The 27,264-nt window shown below is 46.4% G+C and overlaps 1 protein-coding gene and 1 non-coding gene across 2 annotated transcripts in view; both read right to left on the minus strand.

Moving 5' to 3' along the window:
- The window catches only part of SLC35F1 (solute carrier family 35 member F1), a 178,552-nt gene that overhangs the window by 78,872 nt on the left and 72,416 nt on the right, over positions 1-27,264 (minus strand). The window lies entirely within an intron of this gene.
- LOC119924581 lies at positions 23,507-23,644 on the minus strand. The gene has a single exon (XR_005449286.1). It is a non-coding gene; the product is annotated as a small nucleolar RNA SNORA7 (small nucleolar RNA).

Raw genomic sequence — 27,264 nt, forward strand, 5'->3', positions numbered from 1 at the left:
ACTGATTGCTCACCTCCTCCAGGAGGCCTTCCCAGACTGAGCTCTCTTCTTCCTCTCCCCCTCCTCCCCGTCTCCATCCCCCCCGCTTTACCTCCTTCCCTTCCCCACAGCACCTGTATCTGTCTCTATATGTTGCCAATTTGTACTTCCCAAGCACTTAGTACAGTGCTCTGCACATAGGAAGCGCTCAATAAATACGATTGATGATGATGATGATGTATATATGTTTGTACGTATTTATTACTCTATTTATTTATTTTACTTGTACATATTCTATTTATTTTATTTTGTTAATATGTTTTGTTTTGTTCTCTGTCTCCCCCTTCTAGACTGTGAGCCCACTGTTGGGTTGGGACCGTCTCTATATGTTGTCAACTTGTACTTCCCAAGCACTTAATACAGTGCTCTGTACACAGTAAGTGCTCAATAAATACGATTGAATGAATGAATGAATGAATAATAGGGCTGGCTCTGACTGGGCTGGTGCTGACCGGACCAGGGCTGACTGGGCCAGGGCTGATTGGGCCAGCGCTGATGAGGCTGAGGCTGCCAAGGCCAGGGCTGGCAAAGCCGGGGCTGGTGGTTCCAGGCTGGCAGGTGATGCAGAGACTGCACAGCTGCAGCAGCCCGCAATGGTCACCCCATTTTGTCCCTGATAAATTCCCCATCAAAGCCTTATTAAAATCACATCTCCAAGAGGACTTCCCCGACTAAGCCCTGATTACTGGTTCTCTGATTCCCTTCTGCATCGTCTTTGCACTTGGTTTTGCACCCTTTATTCACTCCACCCTCAGCCCCACAACTGTTACGTACATATCCGTAATTTATTTATTTATTTACATTAATGTCTGTCTTCCCCTCTAGACTGTAAGCTCCTTGTGGCAAGGAACATGGCTTACAACTCCAGCATACTGGACTCTCCCAAGAGTTTAGTACAGTGCTCTGCACACATTAAGTACCCAGTAAATATGATTGATTGATTGATTGATGGATCCCCCAAGCTGCTAGACAGGAGGATGGGTGATCAGAAAGTAAGGAGGCTGTTGCAGTAAACCAGTAGGGATAGGGTGAGAGATTGTACCAACAAGGTAGTGGTTTGGATGGAGAGGAAAGGGCGGATCTTGGTGATGTTGTGAAGATGAGACTGGCAGGTTTTGGTGATGGATTGGATGTGTGGGGTGAATGAGAGAACAGAGTCAAGGATGACACCAAGTATGCCAGCTTGTGAGAAGAGAAGAATGATAGTGATTAGAACCCAGGTCCTTCTGACCTCCAGGTATGGGCCCTATCCATTAGGCCACATTGCTTTTCTTCTGTGCCCTCTCCCATTTCTTCCCTTTCCTCCAAATGATAATAATAATACTAGTGGCATTTGTTAAGCACTTTACCTGTACCAAACACCGTACAAAGCCCTGGGGTAGTCACCGTATAATCAGACCGGACACGGTCCCTGTCCCACTCTGAGCTCACATTCTAAATAGGTGGGAAAACATGTATTCAATCCTCTACTTTTCATTTGAGGAAACTGAGGCAAGAGAAGCTAAATTACTTTCCAAGGCCACACAGTGGGAAAACCAGGATTAGAACCCTGGTCCTCGGACTCAGAAGACACTGAAAACTGTGCTCTTGCCACTAAGCTGCACAGCTCCTTGTCCCCTCCATCTCCTCTTTCTCCCAATCAATTCCTCCCCCACACCTCAAAGCCCCAGGTTCAATTTCCCCTACCCCCCGATCCCCAATCCCCAATTTTTCCCTGCAATCAAAATGAAAAATGGCACCCTGGAACCTGTTTTGTGCCAAGAAATGTCCTGAGTATCTACTGGGTACAGTGTACTGTAATGGATGCTTACTGGGCACAAGGTACTGAAAGAACACGGGCTTTGGAGTCGGACATCATGGGTTCAAATCCCGGCTCCACCAACTGTCAGCTGTGTGACTTTGGGCAAGTCACTTAACTTCTCTGTGCCTCAGTTACCTCATCTGTAAAATGGGGATTGAAACGTGAGCCCCCCCCATTGGACAACCTGATCACCTTGTAACCTCCCCAGCGCTTAGAACAGTGCTTTGCACATAGTAAGTGCTTAACAAATACCATCATCATTATTATTATTATTAATTAGAGCCTTACTGTGAGCAAAGCATTGTGTGCAGAGCACTATCCTGGCCGCTTTGGAGCAGGTACTAGAAGTTGAAGGACATGGCCCCTGTCCTCTAGGAGTCCAGTCACTCAGTCAGTCAATTGTATTTATTGAATGCTTACTGTGTGCAGAGCACTAAGCGCTTGGGAGAGTACAAATATAGCAATATAACAGACACATTTCCTGCCCACAATGAATTTACAGCCTAGAGGGAAAAACAGACATTAAAATAAATCAATAAATCACAGATATGTACACAAGTGCTGTGGTGCTGGGAGGGAGGATGAATAAAGGGAGTGAGTCAAGGCGAAGTAGAAGGGAGTGGAAGAAAAAGGAAAGAGGGCTTAGTTAGGGAAGGTCCCTTGGAGGAGATGGGTCTTCAAAAAGGCTTTGAAGAAGGGGAGAGTAATTGTCTGATATGAAGAGCGGGGGCATTTCAGGCCAGAGGCAGGATGTGGGTGAGAGTTTGGCAGCGAGAGAGACAAGATCGAGGCACAGTAAGAAGGTTGTCATTAGAGGAGTGAAGTGCACGGGCTGGGTTGTACTAGGAGTCTATCAATCAATCAATCAATCGTATTTATTGAGCGCTTACTGTGTGTAGAGCACTGTACTAAGCGCTTGGGAAGTACAAATTGACAACATATAGAGACAGTCCCTACCCAACAGTGGGCTCACAGTCTAAAAGGGGCAGACAGAGAACAAAACCAAACATACTAACAAAATAAAATAAATAGAATAGATATGTACAAGTAAAATAAATAAATAAATAGAGTAATGAATATGTACAAACATATATACAGGTGCTGTGGGGAAGGGAAGGAGGTAAGATGGGGGGATGGAGAGGGCGACGAGGGGGAGAGAAAGGAAGTCTACAAGACGGGCCCCCATTTGAACGGGTTGATAACTGGACAGATGGATGGAAGCTCTTGTATCTACCTCAGCACTTAGAACAGTGCTTGACACATACTAAGTGCTTAACAAGTACCATAATTGTACATATTTCCTATTCTCTTGTACATACTTACTAGTCTCTTGTACATATTTACTATTCTGTTTATGTTTTTAATGATGTGCATTTAGCTTTAATTCTATTTGTTCTGATGACTTAATAATAATAATAATGGCATTTATTAAGCACTTACTATGCGCAAAGCACTGTTCTAAGTGCTGGGGAGGTTACAAGGTGATCAGGTTGTCCCACGTGGGACTCACAGTCTTCATCCCCATTTTACAGATGGGGTAATTGAGGCCCAGAGAAGTTAAGTGACTTACCTAAAGTCACACAACTGACAAGTGGCAGAGCCAGGATTTGAACCCATGACCTCTGACTCCAAAGCCTGGGCTCTTTCCACTGAGCCACACTGCTTCTTTGACTCCTGTCCACACGCTTTGTTTTGTTGTCTGTCTCCCCCTTCTAGACCGTGAGCCTGTTGTTGGGTAGGGATCATCTCTATATGTTGCCAACTTGTACTTCCCAAGTGCTTAATACAGTGCTCTGCACACAGTAAGCGCTCAATAAGTACGATTGAATGAATGAATGAATAACTATTACTACTACTAGAGCCAGAGAGCACTCAGCACCTGTTCCCGACTCTCTTCAAAGCAGCAGCACCAGTGCAGAGCGGAGCTGCTGAATTCCATTTTCTGCTTTTAATTAGTTAGTGACCGTGTCATTCTGCGGCACTTGGGCTGGTGCGATCTGTGATGTTCATTATGGGGTTTCCCGCCTCGCTAATGAGCAGAACGTGTAGGACAGGAAGGGGGCCGGCTCTCCCCCAGCTTCTGAGGGAGGGGACTGGAGTCATTGTAGGAGTTGCGGCAGGTCGGGTCCGTCAGCCACCAAGCAAGGATTTTTCCAGCGTTCTTCCTGAGTTTCCCACTCATCCTACTGCCCCAAAAGCAGTGTTAATCCCTTAGGGTTCATCCACAAAGCCCAAATGTCCATCTGGAATAAGGATCACGCACACTGGGTGAGGAGGACATGGGATTGAGTCCAAACAGGTTATGCGGACTCTTCCCTGTGTGAGGCCTACAGTGTTTGGAAAGCAAAATCTGCCTTCATGCAAACTTTGGCTTGGCATAGTGAGCGCTTAACACATATTACTATTATTATTATCATCATCATCATCATCAACAGGCTGAATGTGAGAGAGAAAAGAGAAGTGTAAAAGAGGGTCAAAAGTTTTGAGGGAATTCAGTTGTATTTATTGAGCACCTACTGTGGGCAGAGCACTATATTAAGCGCTTGGGAGAGTACAATATAATAATATAACAGACCCATTCCCTGCCCACAGTGACCTTATAGACTTAAGGAAAGGTGGCAGTATTGTCGACTGGGATGGGAAAGTTAGGTGGAAGAGTTTCTTTTTTTTATGGTATTTGTTAGGCACTTACACTACTGTACTAAGTTCTGGGATAGACGCAAGGTAATCAGGTTGGATAGTCTGTGTCCCTCCTTAGAACAGTGCTTGGCTCATAGTAAGCACTTAACAAATACCGTAATTATTATTATTACTATGGGGCTCACAGTCGTAATTCTCATTTTACAGATGAGGTAACTGAGGCACAGAAAACTTAAGTGACTTGCCCAAGGTCCCTCAGCAGACAAGCGATGGAGCTGGGATTAGAACCTAGGCCCTTCTGATTCCCAGGACTGTGCTCTATGCACTAGGCAAAGCTGCTTCTCGTGGAGGAGGAAAGATGAGAAGTTCAGTTTTTGCTATACTGAGTTTCATATACTGGCAGGTTGTCCATATTAAGATGTCCCAGAGGTAAGAGGAAACAGAGGGTTTTAGATTTGAAGAAAGATAAGGACTGGAGTCGGGGTTAGATCTCAGAATCATCCATACTGTGGTGAGAGTTCAAGTCATGGAGTAGTTGAGCTTCCTGACAGAATAATAGTAGAGCTGGGAGACTGTGACTGTGAGCCCACTGTTGGGTAGGGACTGTCTCTATGTGTTGCCAACTTGTACTTCCCAAGCTCTTAGTACAGTGCTCTGCACACAGTAAGTGCACAATAAATACGATTGATTGATTGATTGAGAAGTAGGAGACCCAGAATTCAATTCAATTCAATTGTATTTATTGAGTGCCAGAACAGAGCCTTGTGCTAGAGGGGGTGGGGAGGAAAAAAAAAAAGCTAGCCACAAAGACTGAAGGATGCTTGGACAGTTAGGAAGGGAATGTAAGGGAAAGCAAGACTGGAGAAAGCTTCTAGGAGAAGGAAATCATCAGCTGTGCCCAAGGTAGCGGAGGGGTTTTGGCCCGAGTGGGGCCTATCTACCTGAAAGGAGGGTCAATGGGGAGTCTGGGGAGTCAGTGGAACAAGGGAAAGGAAAGCTCCCTTGAAGGAAGGAGAGGAGAGAGAGTTGGAAGGGAATGAAGCCAGTAAGAGCACACAGCTCCATCAGGAATTGGGGGCAGTGGGCAGGGGAGGGAGCTAGATAGGGTGAAATACTATCACAGCCCAGCCCACTCTTCACTCCTCTAGTGTCAGCTTCCAACCCCTTTTTCACATCCTCCATCAACCAATCAATTAATTGTATTTACTGAGCGCTTACTGTGTGCAGAGCACTGTACTAAGCGCTTGGGAAGTACAAGTCGGCAACACATAGAGACAGTCCCTACCCAACAGTGGGCTCACAGTCTAGAAGGGGGAGAAATTCTCAAATCCACCAGTGACTCTCCCCCCCATTCAAAGCCTTAGCGAAGGCCCATCTCCTCCAAGAAGCCTTCCCTGACTGCGCCCTCCTCTCCTCTTCTCCCGCTCCCTTCTGCGCTGCTCTGCCTCGCTCCCTTCCTTCATCCATTGGAGAAGCGGCGTGCTTCAGTGGAAAAGAGCCTGGGCTTTGGAGTCAGAGGTCACGGGTTCAAATTCTGGCTCCGCCAATTGTCAGCTGGGTGACTTTGGGCGAGTCACTTCAGAGCCCGGGCTTGGGAGTCAGAGGTCATGCCTGGAACGCTAGCCTGGAACTCCCTCCCTCTCCATATATGCAAGACCTCCACCCTCCTCAACTTCAAAGCATTATTATAATCACCTTTCCTCCAAGAGGTCTTCCGCGATTAAGCCCTCTTTTCCCCAGCCCCCTTTCCCTTCTACGCCATCTATGCACTTGGATCTGTGACCATTGGTCAGTTGATATTCGTCCCACCCTTAGCCCCATAGAACTCAACTACATATCTATAAATTATTTATTCAGAGTAATATTTGTCTCCCCCTCTAGACCGTAAGCTTGTTGTGGGCAGGGAATGTCCTTTTTAACTCTATTATACTGTGCAAGTGCTTAGAACAGTGTTTGGAACACAGTAAGTGCAGTAAATGAGAAGCAGCATGGCTCGGTTGAAAGAGCACGGGCTTTGGAGTCAGAGGTCATGGGTTCAAATTCTGGCTCCGCCAATTTTCAACTATGTGACTTTGGGCAAGTCACTTAACTTCTCTGTGCCTCAGTTACCTCATCTGTAAAATGGGCATTAAGACTGTGAGCCCCCCCTGAGACAACCTGATCCCCTTGTAACCTCTCCAGGGCTTAGAACAGTGCCTTCCACATAGTAAGCACTTAATAAATGTCATTATTATTATTATTATTAAATGAATACGATTGATCGACTGATTCAAGAGGCCTTCCGCAATTAAGCCCCCTTTTCCCCAGCTCCCTCTCCCTTCTGCATCATTTATGCACTTGGACCTGTGACCACTGGACATTTGATATTCGTCCCACCCACAGCCCCACAGCACTTAAGTACATATCCATAAATTATTTATTTATATCAATGTTCTGTCTTCCTCTCTACCTCGTTGTGGGCAGAGAACATATCCACCAACTCCACTGTACTCTCCCAAGCTCTTAACACACTGCTCTGCACACGGTAAGTGCTCAATAAATGCCACTGATTGAAATCCTGGGGTTGTGGAAGTATTGAGAGACGATGTTCATTTCACTGGGGATGTTGCTTAATCAGTTGTTTTCAAAGTCTAACAGGCAATGAGGCTCTTTGATGAGAGGCCGCTGCCCCAGCCCGGGAAAGCAAAGGAGCTTGTCAGATTCGATTAGTTCCTTGCACATTCCTAACACCGTGCAGGAAGAGGCGTAGAGAACAAGGGTAGCAAATCGGTCAAATTAGATTCCATTAAATGCTGACCCTCTCTGCCCAGAATTAGAAGCTGTTTGGGGAACAGCGGCCAATCAACTGGGATTGGTAAAGGCTCTCCTTCCTCTCCCCCTTGTCCCCCTCTCCATCCCCCCATCTTACCTCCTTCCCTTCCCCACAGCACCTGTATATATGTATATATGTTTGTACGTATTTATTACTCTTTGTATTTATTTATTTTACTTGTCCATATCTATTCTATTTATTTTATTTTGTTAGTATGTTTGGTTTTGTTCTCTGTCTCCCGCTTCTAGACTGTGAGCCCACTGTTGGGTAGGGACTGTCTCTATATGTTGCCAACTTGTACTTCCCAAGTGCTTAGTACAGTGCTCTGCACACAGTAAGCGCTCAATAAATACGATTGATGATGATGAGGAGGAGGAGGAGCAGTCCAGTGAAGGGAAAGGCCCGTAGGGAGGGGCTGGATTGGGAACATGCTGTGTACCAGACACTGGGGAGGAGGCTGGAGCTGCTGAGAAGCAGCTTGGCCTAGTGAAAAGGGCACGTCCTGGGAGTCAAAAACCTCCAATGGCTACCGATCAATCTGCGCATCAGGCAGAAACTCCTCACCCTGGGCTTCAAGGCTGTCCATCACCTCGCCCCCTCCTACCTCACCTCCCTTCTCTCCTTCTACTGCCCAGCCCGCACCCTCCGCTCCTCCACCACTAATCTCCTCACTGTACCTCGCTCTCGCCTGTCCCGCCATCGACCCCCGGCCCACGTCATCCCCCGGGCCTGGAATGCCCTCCCTCTGCCCATCCGCCAAGCTAGCTCTCTTCCTCCCTTCAAGGCCCTGCTGAGAGCTCACCTCCTCCAGGAGGCCTTCCCAGACTGAGCCCCTTCTTTCCTCTCCCCCTCGTCCCCCTCTCCATCCCCCCGTCTTACCTCCTTCCCTTCCCCACAGCACCTGTATATATGTATATACGGTTGCACATATTTATTACTCTATTTATTTATTTATTTATTTATTTATTTATTTTACTTGTACATTTCTATCCTACTTATTTTATTTTGTTGGTATGTTTGGTTCTGTTCTCTGTCTCCCCCTTTTAGACTGTGAGCCCACTGTTGGGTAGGGACTGTCTCTATGTGATGCCAATTTGTACTTCCCAAGCGCTTAGTACAGTGCTCTGCACATAGTAAGCGCTCAATAAATACGATTGATTGATTGATTGATTGAGTCTCAGGACCAGGGTTCTAAACCCGGCTCTGCCACTTGCCTGCTGTAAACTCCCTCTAGACTGTAAACTCGTTGTGGGCAGGTATTGTACCCTCTCAAGTTCTTAGTGCAGTGCTCTACACACAGTAAGCGCTCAATAAATTTGATTGGCAGGCTGCTGCACAACCTTGGGCAAGTCACTTAACTTACGAGAAGCAGCGTGGCGGGCCTGGGATTCAGAAGGTCATGGGTTCTAATCCCCGGCTCTGCCACTTGTCTGTGTGCGACCTTGAGTAAGTCACTTCACTTCTCTGTGCCTCAGTTCCCTCTGTAAAATGGGGATTGAGACTGTGACCCCCATGTAGGATGGGGACTGTGTCTAACCCAATATGCTCATACCCACTCCAGGGTTTAGAACAGTGCCTGGGACATAGTAAGTGCTTACCAAATGCAATAATAAAAAACGCTTAAAAATACCATAATAATAATAATAATTATTCTTTGTATCTCTGTTTCCTCATCTGTAAAATAGGGATTCATTAGCTGTTGTCCCTCCAACTTAGACTGTGAGCCCCTTGTGGAACAGGAACTGGGTCCAACCTGAGGATCTTGCATCTGCCCCAAGACTTAGTAGAATGCGTGGCACATAGTAATCACTTAACGAACACCACAGTTATTATTACTAGGACCTCTCCGGCATTGAAATCAATCTATCAATCAATCGTATTTATTGAGTGCTTACTGTGTGCAGAGCACTGTAGTAAGCGCTTGGGAAGTACAAGTTGGCAACATATAGAGACGGTCCCTACCCAACAGTGGGCTCACAGTCTAGAAGGGGGAGACAGAGAATAAAACAAAACATATTAACAAAATAAATAGAATAGATATGTACAAGTAAAATAAATAAATGGAGTAATAATTGAAACCCTTGTGGTACCTGATACCACAATGGTGGGGGATGGACGATGGAAAGGAACATGCTTGCCAGGTGACAGGAGATCCATGACCCATGATCCATGACTCCCTGGCTGGGGAGGATTCCCAGGAACTGGGCAGGATCTTTGGGGACCCTAGAGGAAGCCACACTGACCACACTGATCACCCTGGGTTTCCTCTGACCCAAGACATTTCAGCCACTTTCCAAGCCTAGATGTGGATGGCCAAATCAGCATCCTTAGGCAAAAGAGGCAGGGATTCTTCTGCCTAACCGGTGAGCCCAGCACGGCCCTAGTGGACCAAACACAGACCTGGGAGTAAGAGGACCTGGATTTTAATCCCACCTCTGCCACATCCTGCTGTGTGACCCTGGGCAAGTCACTCAATTTCTCTGCTTCTCTGTGTCTGTACACCCTACTCATTGGACTCCGTGTCCTATGTGGAACAGGGACTGTGACCTACCTGATTGTCTTGTATCTACCCCAGACACATGATAAATACCATTTTTACAAAAAAGCTATTCTTAGATGTGTAGAGTGATTGTTTATGTTCCCAAAGGATTTCCACCTCTCTCATCTCATTCAACCCTCCCAACAGCCCTGTGAGCTTGGAAGAGGTGGGTGTGATTCTCTCTATTTTACAAATTAGGAAACTGTGGCCAGAGAGGTTGAATGACCTGTCTGAGGTCGCCCCGCAGGCCAGGGGCAGAACTGGAACTAGAACCCAAGTCCTCTGACTCACAGATTTCATGCTCTTCCATTAGACCAGCCTGAGAAGCCCTACACCTAGTGGATAGGGCATAAACCAGGTAGACAGAGGACCTAGGTTCTAATCCAGACCCTGCCACTTGTCTTCTGCGTGGCCTTGGGCAAGTCAGTTAACTTCTCTGTGCCTCAGTTACCTCATCTGCACAATGGGGATTAAGACTGTGAGCACCACATGGGACATGGACTGTGTTCAACCTGATGAGTTTGTATCTACCCTGGCTACTGTTTAGAGATAAGCTCTCCGTATAAGTAAAATCCTTCCATTTTAACTGCACAGGTGTTTTTAAAAATGGGATTATTTTCACTTCGGACACTTTAGGTTCCAACAAAATTCTCAGGTTTTCCTCCCTGACTAGTGAAACAGGTGAGGCTGTGATCAACTGGCTAGCGAGGGGCAGTTCTGCAAACTCAGTATTTGATCGCCATATGGCCTGGAGTAACTGAGCTATCTCCCACGTTAGACTGTGCACTCCTCAAGGACTGGTACAATAGTGCACTATCTTCCCTCGGGATGTCCCCTGAGCAGTTGGCACAGAATTCAGCACTCAGTACGGGCCCAGTAAGGTGCTCTGCTCCTGTTGCTTCTGTTGGTGATGATGATGATGATGATGATGATGATGATGATAAGAGAAGCAGTATGGCTTAGAGGATAAATAATAATAATAATAATAGTGGTATTTGTTAAGCACTTACTATGTGCCAAGCACTGTTCTAAGCACTGGGGGAGAGGCAAGGTAATCAGGTTGTCCCACATGGGGCTCACAGTCTTCATCCCCATTTTACAGATGAGGTAACTGAGGCACAGAGAAGTTAAGTGACCTGTCCAAAGTCACACAGCTGACAAGTGGCAGAGACAGGATTAGAACCCATGACTTCTGACTCCCAAGGCCATGGTCTTTCCACTAAGCCACGCTGATACAGCACGGGCCTGGGAGTCAGAAGGACCTTGGTTCTAATCCCGGTTCCGCCACGTCTGCTGTGTGACTTTGGACAGGTCACTTAACTTTTCTGTGCCTCAGTTACCTCATCTGTAAAATGGAGATTAAGACTGTGAGTCCCATGTGGGACAACCTGATCACCTTGTGTCCTCTCCAGCACTTAGAACAGTGCTTTGCACATAGTAAGCACTTAACAAATGCCAGCATTATTATTATTTTCCGGGCCTCAATTACCACATCTGTAAAATGGGGATTAAGAGTGTGAGCCCCATGTGGGACAGGGACTATGTCTAACCCAATTAACTTGTATTTATCCCAGCGCTTAGAACAGTATTTGGAATACAGGAAGTGCTTAACAGGAAACATAATAATAATAATTAGTATTGATAATGATGATCAATAATTCAATGGTATTTATGGAGTGTTTACTGGGTGCAGAGCACTGATCCAAGTGCTTGAAAAAAATTAATACCTTAGTTTTCTATAACTTTTTCCTCCCAAGGCACTCTCACATTAATTCCTTTTTGTCCCACAACAACCCTGCGAAGTAGGAAATTCAGGTGCTATTGTCCCCATTTTGTAAATGAGGTAACTGAGGTTCAGAAAGTTAAGTGACTTGCCCAGGGTCACACGTCAGTTTGGCAGCAGAGCTTGGACTCAAACCTGAGTCCTCCCACACCCAGACCTGCACTCTGCCACTCTGTCACGCTGCTTCCGATGATGATGATGCTGACGATGATAATGAAATCAAGATTTACATTTTGAAGCACAGAAGAGTAAGGATGCCAGAGCATTACGATCCAAATAGAAAGGAAGGAAGAACTCCAACTTCCTACCCTGCCACGCCTCTCCTCCATCCCAGGGGAGCTGGGAAAACAGACATCTGTCTGTCACAGAGACAAAACTCTGCAAGTTTGTGCCGGGTGAAAATGCAACTGCCTCTATCACCACTCAGAAGCTTAGTGGGGAAAGTGATTCTTTTCCAGACATAAATAGTTCTGCATCTTAATTCTGTAAAAATATTCCATGCAGTTACAGGGCTCCACCCCCATGGGGGTTTGCTGTCGGTTTCTGCATTCGTGAGCTGTTTCTGGCCTAGCTCTGCCGACCCAATCTTCTTTCCCTCCTCAACCTCCATCCACCCCACACTCCCAAATCCTTTGAGTCCTGGCTTGGGGTCAGCCTCAAGTGAACTCTGAGCCTTCCCATCCCCCCGTCACCCGGGAGTGCCGGGGATGGGTCAGGGAAGCGGTGTCGCCCGGAGCTGGTGAGGAGTGGACTTGAGTGCAGCTGGTGAGGAATGGACTTGTCCATCAAAGGTCACGGCAATGAGGTGGAAGGCCAGGTCCAAAACGTGGCAAGGGGTGGTCTTCGGATCCTGAGGCTGTTAGATCCGATCAGGTGAGGTCAAATGCAGCCCCCATAACTCTCCATTACCCCTGGCTGCTGCCTGGGTTCCTCAGCTGGTAAAACCCAGTAAGGGAGTAGGGAGGAAGGGAAGCCGGCTCTTTGTTAAAGTGAGCTCCATTCACTTTGGGGCTCATAGTCTTAATCCCCATTTTACAGATGAGGTAAACTGAAGTACAGAGAAGTGAAGCGACTTGCCCAAGGTCACACAGCAGACAAGAGGAAAAGTCAGGATTAGAACCCAGTTCTTTCAGACTCCTAGAACCAACCCCCTAGAAGTAGGGTGGGGAAGGAAATATCTTGGTGTCCATGGCTGGACTAGCCTACTTAAGGGAAAACAGCTCACGAGGCCAGTTCTTGCTGGTGCTGCCAAGCAGATGGATGGCTATAAATACTGTGGCATCACATGTCTGTACACCCTTAAGAACATGGAAGTGTAGCGTGTCCTTAGTAAGAATATTTTAATTTGGAATGCTTTCTTTCTGTCTTTCTGTCTCTGGGTGAGGAGTTTATCTTGGGAAGAAAACTAAAGAGTGCTTTGCAAGGCAAGACGAAAGTTTGTCTGTGCAGGTTGGAAATCTCCGTCCATAGGCCATGAGGGACACCCTCAGCCCACCCGGCTCAGGATTCTGACTCTGACAGCGACACTCGGACGCTTGGAGAAACACTGTGGTGGTCACCCTCCTGCTGAGGGAAGGGTTACCCAACACCTAAACTGTCCCCACTCCATCCTTAACTTTCCCTCAAGTGACCCAGCATGTGACGCCCAGCCCTAGCTTACCCACATATTCGCATATTCATATATTCCATCTGTCACCAAATCCTGTCGGTTCGACCTTCACGACATCGCTAAAATCTGCCCTTTTCTCCTCATCCAAACTGCTGCCACGTTAATCCAAGCAATTATTCTATCCTGCCTTGATAATTGCATCAGTTTTCTTGTTGACCACCCCCTCCCCGGCTCCTGTCTCTCCCCACTGAAGTCCATACTTCACTCTGCTGTCTAGATCATTTTTCTACAGAACTGTTCAGTCCATGTTTCCCCATTCCTCAAGAACCTCCAGGGGTTGCCCATCCACCCCCTCATCAAAAAGAAACTCCTTATCATTGGCTTTAAAGCAGTCAACCCCTTGCCCGCTCCTCCCCTACCACCCTGCTTTCCTAATACAACCCAGCCTGAACAACTGCGCTCCTCTAATGCCAGCCCACTCACTGTACCTCAATCTCGTCTATCTCGCTGCCAACCCCTCGCCCACGTCCTACCTCTGTCCTGAATTCCCTCTCTTTTTGTATCCAACAGATGATCACGCTCCCCACCTTCAAAACCTTATTAAAAACAATTCTGCTCCGAGACCTTCTCCCGACTAAGCTCTCATTTCCTCTTCTACCATCCCCTTCTGCATCCCCCTTGCACTTCATTCATTCATTCATTGAATCATATTTATTGAGCACTTACTGTGTGCAGAGCACTGTACTAAGCGCTTGGAAAGTACAAGTTGGTAACATATAGAGACGGTCCCTACCCAACAATGGGCTCACAGTCTAGAAGGGGGAGACAGACAACAAAACTAAACACGTGGACAGGTGTCAAGTCATCAGAATAAATAGAAATACAGCTAGATGCACATCATTAACAAAATAAATAGAATAGTAAATATGTACAAGTAAAATAGAGTAATGAATCTGTACAAATATATATACACTTAGATTTGCACCCATTATTCACCCCTCCCTCAGCCCCATAGGACCTAAGTACATGTCTGTAATTAATTAATTTATTTACATTAATGTCAGTTTCCCCCTTTAAACTGCAAGCTTGTTGTGGGCTTACAATGTCTACCAAGTTATACTGTACTCTCCCAAAGCTTAGTTCACTGCTCTGCACATGGTAAGTGCTCAATAAATTCAATTGACTGATTGATTACCCTGTAGAGTCATGAGTTGGTTATGTTTTGGCACTGTGTTTTGGAACATCCCAAATCTGGCCAGTAGCTCTTTCAGCTGCCCCAGCAGCCACAGACCTGTCAGCACTCGAGCCTGAGGTACAAGGCTGAAACACAAGTTATCTGCTGCTCCCGTCCACGGAGGGGATGCTGATGCTGGGGAACAAGGGGGGCTGTGATGTCATTGCTTGCTCGTTTCCCAGGAACATCGACCACAACAACGAGAGAGAGAGAGAGAGAGAGGAAGTCAGAGGAGAGAGGGAGAGGAAAACAGAAAGAGTCAGAGAAAGAGAGAGTCAGAGGGAGAGGGAGAGGAAGACAGAAAGAGAAGGAGAGAGGAAGTCAGAGAGAGATGGAGACAGAATGGGAGTTGGAGAGGAATACAGAGAGAGAGAGAAAGACCAAGAGAGGGAGAGAGAGAGAGTCAGAGAGAAAGAGAGAGAAAGGGAGAGGGAGATACAGAGGGAAAGAGAGAGGGAGACAGAGTGAGAGAGAAAGAGTGGGAGAGAGGCATAGGGAGACATGGAGAGAGAGAAAGAGGGGGAGACAGATAGAGTGAGAGAGAGAGTGGGAATGGGGGAGAGGGAGGTGGATGGAGAGAGGTTGAGGAAAACAGAAAGAGGGAGATGGAGAAAGGAAATGGAGAGGGAGTCAAAGAGAGGGTGAGGAAGACAGAGAGAGAATGGGAGAGGGATACACAGAGAGGGAGACAGAGAGGAGAGAGAGGAGAGAGGGGGTGGAAGAAAAAGAGGCAAAGAGGGAATCAGAGGCAGGTGGAGACCGAGAGAGGAAGAGAGAGAGAGAGGAAGAGAGAGAGAGAGAGAGAGAGAGAGAGAGAGAGAGAGAGAGAGCGAGCTGGGAAAAGCCCTGAAGCAGCATGGCTCAGTGGAAAGAGCACGGGCTTTGGGGTCAGAGGTCATGGGTTCAAATCCTACCTCCATCACTTGTCAGCTGTGTGACTTTGGGCAAGTCACTTAACTTCTCTGTGCCTCAGTTCCCTCAGCTATAAAATGGGGATGAAGACTGTGAGCCCCCCGTGGGACAAACTGATCACCTTGTAACCTCCCCAGCGCTTAGAACAGTGATTTGCACATAGTAAGCACTTAATAAATGCCATCAAAGATAAACCACAGGGAAATGGAAGAAGTCAGTTCTTCCCATTTCCATCCACAAAGGGAATACCACATCCCCTCCCTCCTCAGGACACAGATCAGCCCCTCAGCTTCAGGGTGTGGTGCTATGATATCTGCCTTATGTTTCTCTCTCTCTCCCTTTCTCCCTCTGGGAACATTGATTAAGCCAGGGGAAAGGACTGGCTGAACTTCCATGGCCCACCTCTGACTCAGAACAAGCCAATGCATAAGCACGTGCAGACATGTCTGTGTGTGCATGCGTGCCCAGATGTAGGAACAGATCACTAGCCTTGAGAATCCCCGCTGCCTTTCCCCAAATCCATTGCATCCTAGAGGCCCAGCTCTGCAGGAATTGGAGAAAATGGGGATTAGTGATGATGAGGGATGGACTCCCCCATTAAGAATGATGGATGAGTCCCCGCCTCGACACTTCAGGCCCAAGAACCTGCAGGGAGGAATTGATTGTAGAGCTAGAGGTTTGTTTAGCGCCACTCTCTCATCCCTGTTATTCATGTTCCTGGTTATCTCCCACTCCCTTCTGCATCTCCCTGACTCACTCCCTTTGCTCTTCCCCCCTCCCATCCCCACAGCACTTATGGACATATTTGTAATTTTATTTATAATAATAATAATGGCATTTATTAAGCACTTACTATGCGCAAAGCACTGTTGTAAGCACTGGGGAGGTTACAAGGTGATCAGATTGTCCCACGCGGAGCTCACCATCTTAATCCCCATTTTACAGATGAGGTAACTGAGGCCCAGAGAAGTGAAGTGACTTGCCCAAAGTCACACAGCTGACAAATGGCAGATCCAGGATTGGTGTCTGTCTCCCCACACCCCCCAGACTGTAAACTCATTGTGGGCAGGGAATGCCACTGTTTATTGTTGTGTTGTACTTTCCCAAGCACTTAGTACAGTGCTCTGCACACAGTAAGTTCTCAATAAATATGAATAAATGAATGATTGAATGAATGAATGAATGTTCCCATAGTGCCTGGAGCACAACTAGCAAGCAAGTAGATATGAGGGCAGTACACTGCTGAGTTCTCACAAAAGTTTGCTTTTTTTTCCCCATGCAGGACTTATTTGGCCAGAGAGACCACAGCACAGTGCTAATGTTCTGCCCTAGAGCTGTGACCTAGAAGGCAGTTGCCTTGGTAGTCACCAACGGTCTTCTCTGCCCCTGTTAGCCAGCTATTTTTCAAAATGCCTGTCCACCCCATGGAAGGATCTAGGTGATTCTTTGGTCGGAAATCTTCATTATTGATGGCCTGGCCCCAGTGGGATGAACCAGTGCTCTGCACACAGTAAGTGTTTAATAAATTTAATAATTTAATAATTTAATTTAATAATGCATTTAATAAATGAATGAATGAACTAGGCATTGAACCCAGGTCTCCTGAGGCTCAGTGCTGTGCTTTTTCCACTAGATTGACAGCAAGACTACGGGCGGTGATTGAGCCAAATCAAATGGGGAGCAAAAGCAAAATTATCAGAAACTTCAGCATGAGGGAATCGGAGTGTGGCCAATGCAGGGAGACAACTCCTCTCACCCGTCCATGTGGGTCAGGACTGGAGAAGGCTGAAACTCCTGGCTCCTGAGGGGGCAACTCAGACCCTTCCCCTGAGCTGGTATGATCCCATGCCCACCTCTTCCTCATCTTCTCTCCCCCTGGGCACCACTCTCTTGACACAGGGCATTTGATTAGAATATACTTGAAAGTTCATCTCTGAATAAAAAGCAGACCTTCAGCTTCAATTCTAAGGAATCGATCATTCAGTGGTATTTACTGAGCACTTACTATGTGCAGAGCACTCGGAAGAGTACAATACAACAGAGTTGGGAAACACATCCCTTCCCCATAATGAGCTTATTCTAGAACCTTGCCTTCTAAGGACATCTGTGAGAACATTTGACTGCACTGATTGTTTACCCAATATTACTCTTGCTTCCTTCCTGAAAATTAGTTAATGACCATTGCACACTGCAACATGGTTCTGAACTGTTCTGTGTTATATTTGCTTTAAAAATGTTCCCAAGAGTCAATCACCCAGCTTGCCAGCGTCTGACGCTTTATCATGGATTTGAAGGTCGCCTTATGCTGCTTTGGAGAGACACGTGCCCAAGGAGGAAAAAACAGTTTTCTTTCCTTGCTGTGGCAGAGACCAACTCCTTCACCCTTCAGCTCAGATGGGGCTCGGTCTCACCACCTCAGGGGTCAACTCAGGAATGAGGGAATCCACCTAATAATAACAATAATAATCTTTTTTTGGTATTTGGTAAGCACTTATTATATGCCAAGCACTGTTCTAAGTGCTGGGGTAGATGCAAGCTAACCAGACTGGACACAGTCCCTGACCCACATGGGGCTCACACTCTTAATCCCCATTTTACTAATGGGATAAATGAGGCCCAGAGAAGTTAAGTGACTTGCCCAAGGTCACACAGCTGACATGTGGTTGAGCCAGGGTTAGAACCCAGATCCTTCTGACTCCCAGGATCATGCTCTAATCAGGAAGCCATGCTGATTAGCCTGTCAAGGCAGAAGCATTGGCCCCGGGTGAGTTGGACTGTGAGTTGAGTGTGGGGAATGGATCCGCTCCTGGACCGCATTGTCTCGTCATCAAACACTGTAAGCAATGCGATAATAATTCTGGTATTTGTTAAGCACTTACTACGTGGTGGGAACTGTACCAGGTGCTGGGGTGGATACAAACAGTTCGGGTTGGACACAGTCCCTGTCCCACATGGGGCTTACAGTCTCAATCCCCGTTTTACTGATGAGGTAACTGAGGCACAGAGAAGTGAAATGATTTGTCCAACATCACGCAACAGAAAGGTGTTGGAGCTGGAATTAGAACCCATGACCTTCCAACTTCCAGGCCTGTACTCTATCTACTAGTTCATGCTGCTTCCCAGTGTAAACAGTGTGGGAGGCAATGCGGCCTAGTTAGCGGAAAAGGCATTGGTCTGGGAGCTACAGGACTTGGGTTCTATTTCCGGCTTCTCCATCCATCTGCTGCAGATTCTGGACAAGTCATTTAATTTTTCTGTGCTTCACTTTCCACATCTGTCAATGGGCGGATTTGATATCTATTCTCCCAGCCACAGAGCAGGGAGGAGCCCCGCGTGGGACAGGGACTGTAACTGCCACAACTATCTCGGTTCTACCCCAGTGCTTAGTGCAGTGTGATTGGCTCTGTGAAGCTCTCAACAAATACCATTATCATTATTATAATTACCGTATTTGTTCACTTAGCTGCGTAACTGGACTTCAAATATATCACATCCACGAAACCATGAACAATCACAGGCTGAGAAGGGGCAGAGTTGGAGTTCACAGAACCATGGAGGGGGTGGGCAGAGTTAATCCAGAATTGCTGTTCCTCAAATCCCATCCCACCAGGGTGAAGGACTCCCATTGATTTGAGAAGGTGTCAGGTTCGAAACGAGCTAATGGAAACACTTTCTCCAGCAGCAGATGCTGTGCAACCAGAAACGTCTGCAGGTTCTAGAGAGGTTTGGACAGATCCATGGACAGGTGGTCAAAGTTGGGTCAGAGAGGGAAAGTCAGCGATGGAAAGGGGAAGTTAAGGATGTTAAGTGGCTCCATCCCTAGCCAGAAGAGTATACATCTCAGTAGTAGAGGTACTGGAGTGAATAAACCATGGGATTGATGCAGTGGGACCTTGCTCATGTCTGATAGATACGAAATTTAGGAAACCAAGCTTCTTGATTTCTGGGAACTGTAGTCTCCAAGGACTCCTCAGCCCAACCCAATCTTGCAGCGGTTCTCTAGTTTTAGGCCCTGAATGTGGAGGGGACCCCAGCCCCAAGTTGAGGACAGACAGGACCATCCTTTCAGGAGAAGCTAATGAGTCTGTTTGCCCCCCCTCACTAAATTGAAAGCTCCTCAAGGGCAGAGACCATGAATTCTACTCATAGTGTATGTTCCCAAGTGGTTAGAATGGTTCTGCTCACATATTATGCACTCAGCATAGTCCTCTGCACTCAGAAGATGATAATGATGATGAGGAGGATGATTAGGGTACTTGTTAAGCACTTACTATGCACCAAGCATGTTCTAAGTGATGGGATAGACACAACGTAATCAGATTGGACAAAGTCCCTGTCCCACAAGGGGCTCACACTCTCAATCCCCATTTTATGGATGAGGTAACTGAGGCCCAGAGAAGTTAAGTGATTTGCCCAAAGTCACACAGCGGACAAGTGGCAGAGCTGGGATCAGAACCCAGGTCTTTCTGACACCCAGGCCCGTGCTCTTTCCACTAAGCGACGCTGCCCAGAACAGTGTTCTGCATTCAGTAGGTGCTCAGTACAGATGATGGTGAAAAGGAGGAGGAGGAATAGAATGACAAGGAGAAGGAAAAGGAAAGTAAAGAGGAGGTGGGGAAAAAGAAGGAGGGAGAGAAGTAAGAAGAGGAGAAATCAAAGGAGGAGGATGAGGACAAGGAAGAAAAAAAGGATCGGGAGAGGTGGAGGAGTAAAAGAGGAAGGAGGATAAGGTGGAGGAAGAGGAGCATGATTGTACTCTCCCAAGCACTTAGTACAGTGCTCTGCACAAGGTAAGTGCTCAGAAGTACAACCGAATGAATGAATGAATGAGAAGACCTGACGTGGGACAGGGACTGTGTTCAAGCCAATTTGCTTGTATCTACCCCAGCGCTTAGTACAGTGCCTGGCACATAGTAAGCGCTTAATACCATAATTATTAATTATTAGAAGAGGAGAGAGGATGATGAGGAGGGGAAAGGGGAGGATAAGGAGGAGGAAGAGAGGGAGGAGAAGTAGGAAGGAAGAAAATGAGGAGGAGGAGGAGGAGAACAAAAAGGAGGTGGAAGAGGAGGAGGACATTGCATATACACGTGCCTACGTGGGTGTGGGAGGAACCTGGGCTCACAGCACGATTCAGACTGAACACAGTCCTATCTGAACCAACTGAATCCTGGCAGAAGTTTAATTTTCACAGCGTGAGAAAACAGCCTTTCAAAGTGTCAGTGTAAGATGAGAAGTTAAATGCATTTCCACTGCCGCCGTTCGCTAAGAATAACCAGTCCCGAATGAGCTGGGCTGAAACATTTGTCTCCGGCAGGCAGACCGAGCGGCGGGGAGTAGGGCCCGCCAGTCACCCACCTTCCAGGAATGGCTCCAGGGGACTGGGGGAGTCTCCGAGACCTCTGACCCCAGTTCCACATACATACATTCATTCATTCAATCATATTTATTGAGCTTTTACTGTGTGCAAAGCACTGCACTAAGCACTTGGGAGAGTACATATGGAAAGAAAGCTCTAATAATAATTAATATTTGTTAAGCACTTACTATGTGCCAGGCACTAAGTGCTAGGATAGACACGAGATAATTGGCTTGGACACAGTCCCTGTCCCACATGGGACTCATAGTTTAATCCCAGTATTACAGCTGAGGTAACTGAGGCACAGAAAAGTGAAGTGTCTTTTCCATGGTTACAGCTTTCTCTTCCTTCAACCCCTTGTCAGTGTGCAGGTGTCTACCAACTCCATCATACTGTACTCTGTGAGCCCCCCTTCTAGAGGAGCCCCCGTTCTAGACTGTGAGCTCATTGTTGGGTAGTGACCGTCTCTATATGTTGCCAGCTTGTAATTCCCAAGCACTTAGTACAGTGCTCTGCAAGCGCTCAGTAAATACGATTAAATGAATGAATGAATGAACACTACAATAAATAGCTATAATTCTATTTATTCTGACGGTTTTGACACCTGTCCACTGGTTTTGTTTTGTTGTCTGTCTCCCCCTTCAAGACTGTGAGCCCGTTGTTGGGTAGGGACCGTCTCTATAGGTTGCCGACTTGTCCTCTCCCAAGAACTTAGTACAGTGCTCTGCTCACAGTAAGCGCTCAATAAATACGATGGAATGAATGAATGAATGAACAATGTTGCATCTACCGACTCTATTGCATTGTGCATTTGTTGCCGAATTGTACTTTCCAAGCGCTTAGTACAGTGCTCCGCACACTGTAAGCACTCAATAAATTCTATTGAATGAATGAAGCATGTAGAACAATGCCCTGCACACATACACCAATAAGCATTCATTAAATATCATTGATTGATTGATTGATCACTTTGTGAGAGCTAGGGAAATATGTCTGCCACACATGGTGATGGAAACTTCTCCAGTCCTGGCAGCCGTCCATGCCAATAGCTCCACATTCTCAGAGGCCCAAATTCGGCCAGATTCGGTCAAATGAGACTTGACCAAAGAGGCCAAGGCCTTGAGAAATACCGCCCTTGGTCAGCCCCTGACCCACTAGGTCCAGGACTGTCTCCAACATCTACTTAACCTGCTCTCTCTCTCTCTCTCCCTCTCTCTCCTCTACACTGGCTGGCCAGTCCAATCAGGGAAATAGTTTTCCTTCCCTAATCTGAACCCCTTTAGACAACCAAGAAGATGCTGTGTTTTGGGTTCCACCGAATGCCAAGGAAAAGGAAGCCACAACATAATGCTGAACATAAAACGGTTTGTAGAGGAAGCCTTGGTTCCTGACACTCTGGAAGCAAAGGTATTTAGGCCAGGAGCCCCATAGAAGACAGAATTCTAGATTGTAAGATCACTGTGGTCAGGGAGTATGCCTACCAACTCTGTTATAGAGTACTCACCCAAACAATTAATAAGGTAGTCCACACACGGTAGGTGTTCAATCCAATCTATCCAGAGCTTAATTTAAGCCTTGGCTCATAGTAAGTACTTAAAGGATACCAGTACTAGTAGTTCCTCTAGACTGTAAACTCACTGTGGGCAGGGAATGTGACTGCTGTTATATTGTATTCTTCCATGAGCTATGCACCAAGTGCTCAATAAATATGACTGACTTGCTAACAAGTTGCCCAGTACAGTGCTCTGTTCTCAGAAGGCAACTGATTCAGCACTTTGCCCAGAGCAGGAACCCAGGGAATGCCTCTGCTGCTGCTGATGATATGTTCATAAAAAGGCATACTCCACTTAGCACTGCCAGGATCAATCATCAGTCAGTGGTATTTACTGAGTACTTACCATGTACAAAGTACTATGGTAAAAGGATGGGAGAGTACAAAACAATAGAGAAGGAAGTAGGCCATGAGAAACAACGTGGCCTAGTGGAGAAAGCACAGGCCTGGGAGTGGAAAGGACCTGACTCGCTTTGCCACTTGCCTGCTGTGTGACCTTGGACAAGTCACTTAACTTTTCTGGGCCTCAGCTCTTCTTTAAAATGGGGATTAAGAATGTGATCCCCAGGTGGGATGTGTACTGTGTCCAACCTGATAAGTTTATATCTGCCCAGTGCTTAGTACAGTGCCTGACACTTGGTAAGTACTTAACAAATACCATAAAAAAGTAGATAGAGACTATTCCTGGCCACAAGGAGCTTACAGTCCTAGAAGGGAATACAGACATTAAAGTAAATTACAGCTGGACATGTACCTAAATGCTGAGGGGCTGAGGGTAGGGTCAGTGGGACCAGTGGACCGAGGACCCAAGTCAGCCAGTCCAGTGCTCGAGGGGTTGCCAACTTGGAGGACTCCAGCTCCCAGGCATACATTTCCATTTCATCGCTCAAAGCAGTTGATCTGCCTCCTCTCGGGAGCAAGAGAGAAGAGTCAGTGAGCGAGAGTGAGAACCCAGACTATTCATTCATTCATTCATTCAATCGTATTTATTGAGCACTTACTGTGTGCAGAGCACTGTACTAAGTGCTTGGAAAGTACAATACAACAATAAAGAGAGATAATCCCTGGCCACAATGGGCTCACAGTCTAGGGTGGGGCGGGAGACAGACATCAATACAAGTAAATTGGCAGAAGTGATTTAATATTGCCTCCTTCCACGCAGTCAACTTGAGTCTCCACCCTCTACTCTCTCCCATGCGACTGCTGCCCAGCACAGGGAAGTTTTGACTGGTAGCAGATTGCCTTCCACTCTCTAGCCACTGCCTAAGCCAGGAATGGAAGGGACAGGCCTCTGCTTGACGCTCCCTCCCGTAGCCGAGACTGGTAGAGTACTGGAAACTCTCCAGGTATGATCCTGACAGGGGGCAGAGCACTGTACTAAATGTTTAAATACCACTGATGATGATGATGATGAAGAAGAAGTCTCCTACAGTCTTCAGGATTCCCAATCCCATTAAAGAAGGCCTCCTGAGTTCTTGGTCCTTCATACTTGAGCTAGGGGGAAGATTTCTCACGGACCTTCGTACTCTCCCAAGTGCTTATACGTTCTCTACACTCAGTAAGCGCTCAGTAAATACGATCGATGTATGACCTGGTGAATACCTCATGGTAGCAGGTTGCCAGAGCCCAGATTTGCTGGTGACACCAAATGCTTTTGTAAAGATCTACTGATGTAGAATAGAGGTCTCGATAGGCTTTTCTGCACTTTTTCTGAACTCCATTGCCTCCCCCTGCAGCCCTCTCTGAAACAATACAGAAGAGAAAACTCCTTGCCGGTACCCTAAGCAGTGGATCCAATAAAAACATTATGAATATTAAACCATCTGCGTGACAGACCCACTTTTAGCTCACAGCCCACAGGAACTGCAAAAACAAACACAATTTTTCTGGAAGGCAGGAGGGGACGCAGAGTGCCTGTTTCTGCCCTAATGTTAAGCATCATTACCTACATATGTGTTGAGTGGAACTAGTTGATAGGGAATTTGGCTATAATGAAGCTTTCCAAATTGCTTTTTTTGTGGTTTGTTAAGTACTTCCTATGTGCCAGGCCCTGTACTAAGCGTGCTTCTTTCAGTACCGCTTCCTGCTGGAGTTCCAGTGCTAATGTAATGGGGTTCCCTGCGTAATGGGGTTTCTGAGCTGCTTGGCCTTGTTCAAATTAGCCTAACATGTATATCTCATTATAATAATGCTCATTAATAATAATTGTAAATAATAACAAATAAATAAATGTAATAAATGCTTACTGTGTGCCAAGCACTTTAATAAAGAATAATAATCATTGAGGTATTTGTTAAACAATTACTACGTGCCAGGTACTGTACTGAGCGCTGGGGTGGACACAGGTAAATCAGATTGGGCATAGTCCAGGTCCCACATGGGGCTCACAGTCTTAATCTTCCTTTTACAGCTGAGGTAACTGAAGCATAGAGAGGTGAAATGACTTGCCAGAGATCAAGCGCTGAGGTCAAGATAATCAGGTCTCACACGGGGCACTCACAGTCTAAGTAGGAGGGAGAATGGGTATTTAATCTCCATTTTATAGATGAAGGAGCTGAGGCTCAGAGAAGTTAAGTGACTTGCCCAAGGTCACACAGCAGGAACATGGCAGATGTTAAGAACCCCTACCCTCTAACTCCCAGGCCTGGGCTCTTTCCACTAGGCTATGCTGCTTCTCCGGAACAAAGAGTGTGTCCAACCTGGATATCTTGTACTTAGGATATCTGGATAACTGTCCAACCTGGATATCTCAGCACTTAGGACAGTGCTCGGCACATAGTAAGCACTTAAAAAATACCACAATTAATTCATTCATGGCATTTGTTAAGCACTACACATCAAACTGTTCCAAGCGCTGGGGTAGATACAGTATATCTACAGTATATCAAGCCCCTCTCAGGGTTGTGTCTGAAGAGTTTCCAGTCCTCTAGCAGTCCCGACTATGGGAGGAAGAGTCAAGTAGAGGCCTGTCCATTCCATTCCTAGCTTGGCCAGTGGCTAGCAAGTGGAAGGCAATCGGCTACAAAATCATCTGTGCTGGGCAGCAGCGGCATGGGAGGGTCGAGGTACGGCGCGGAAGGAGGTAATGGTAAACCACTTCCGTATTTTTGCCAAGAAAACTCTGTGGATACACTACCAGACGGATTGTAGATGGAGGTGGGGCGTTCTGGAAGAGATACGTCCATGGCGTCGCTATGGGTTGGAGACGACTCTAGGTCCACACATCCACCAAGTTAGCTCTCTTCCTTCAAAGCCCTACTGAGAGCTCACCTCCACCAGGAGGCCTTCCCAGACTGAGCCCCTTTTTCCTCTCCTCCTCCCCATCCCCCCAGTGCCCTACCTCCTTCCCCTCCCCACAGCACCTGTATATATTCATTCATTCATTCAATCGTATTTATTGAGCGCTTACTGTGTGCAGAGCACTGTACTAAGTGCTTGCGAAGTATAAGTTGTCAATATATGGAGACGGTCCCTACCCAACAGCAGGTTCACAGTCTAGAAGGGGGAGACAGACAACAAAACAAAACATATTAACAAACTAAAATAAATAGAATAAATATGTACAAGTAAAATAGAGTAATAAATATGTACAAACATATATACATATATATAGGTGCTGTGGGAGGGGAAGGAGGTAAGGCGGGGGAATGGGGAGGGGGAGGAGGGGGAGAGGAAGGAGCGGGTACCTGTATATATTAATTCATTCATTCAATCGTATTTATTGAGCTCTTACTATGTGCAGAGCACTGTACTAAGCGCTTGGGAAGTACAAGTTGGCAACATAGAGAGACGGTCCCTACCCAACAGCGGTCTCACAGTCTAGAAGGGGGACAGATTTGTACAGATTTATTACTCTATTTTACTTGTACATATTCACTATTCTATTTATTTTGTTAATGATCATCATCATCAATCGTATTTATTGAGCGCTTTCTATGTGCAGAGCACTGTACTAAGCGCTTTGTGCACCTAGCTTTATTTCTATTTATTCTGATGACTTGACACCTGTCCACATGTTTTGTTTTGTTGTCTGTCTCCCCCTTCTAGACTGTGAGCTTGTTGTTAGGTAGGGACCATCTCTATATCAATCAATCACATTTATTGAGTGCTTACTGTGTGCAGAGCACTGTACTAAGCGCTTGGGAAGTACAGGTTGGCAACATATAGATATAGATATATGTTGGCAACATATAGATGTTTCCAACTTATACTTCCCAAGCGCTTAGTACAGTGCTCTGCACACAGTAAGCGCTCAATAAATACGATTGAATGAATAAATGAATAAGACAAGATAAGACCACATATCAGACACAGTCCCAGCCTCACCTGGGGCTCACAGTCTAAAAGGGAGGGAAAATGGGTATTTTAACCCCATTTCATAGATGAGGAAATTGAGGTAAAGAGAAGGCAAGCTAACCATTATTATTATTACCATCATTCATTTACTTGGATACTCATAATAAGAATTGTGGGATTTGTTAAGCTCTAACTTCGTGCCAAACACCATGCTAAGTGTGCTACATGATAGGCATGAGAGTCACCGTTTAAGTGGGAAGGGGAAGAGGTACTGAATCCCCATTTGGCAGATGAGAAGTTAAGTAGCTTGTCTGAGGTCACCCAACAGACATGTGGTGGAGTCAGGATTAGAACCTGGGCCCTCTGATTTCTAAGTCAATGCTTTCTTCACTAAGTTGTGCTGCCTTGTGAGTGGTGGATTATCAGGTGCTGATTTTTACCTGACTTCCCTCTGACCCTCTCACTCTGAGACCCCCCACTGTTCTCAACAGCAGATCTCTCCGAGACTGCAAAACTCAGGACTGCCTCCTGGCTTTCTTACCCTCTCTCCTGAAGGCCTTAGGGGTCTCCAGTCCTTGGCTTATTGATTTGTATTGTCTGCTGTTTTGCGTTTTCCCATGTTATTCCTGCAGATCTGGAGAGAGTCTATTGGCTTTGAAGGGCTCTGAGCCCCTCGAAAGAAAATCAA

The sequence above is a fragment of the Tachyglossus aculeatus genome, chromosome 2 (genome assembly GCF_015852505.1).
Source record: "Tachyglossus aculeatus isolate mTacAcu1 chromosome 2, mTacAcu1.pri, whole genome shotgun sequence".
Taxonomy (NCBI): domain Eukaryota; kingdom Metazoa; phylum Chordata; class Mammalia; order Monotremata; family Tachyglossidae; genus Tachyglossus; species Tachyglossus aculeatus.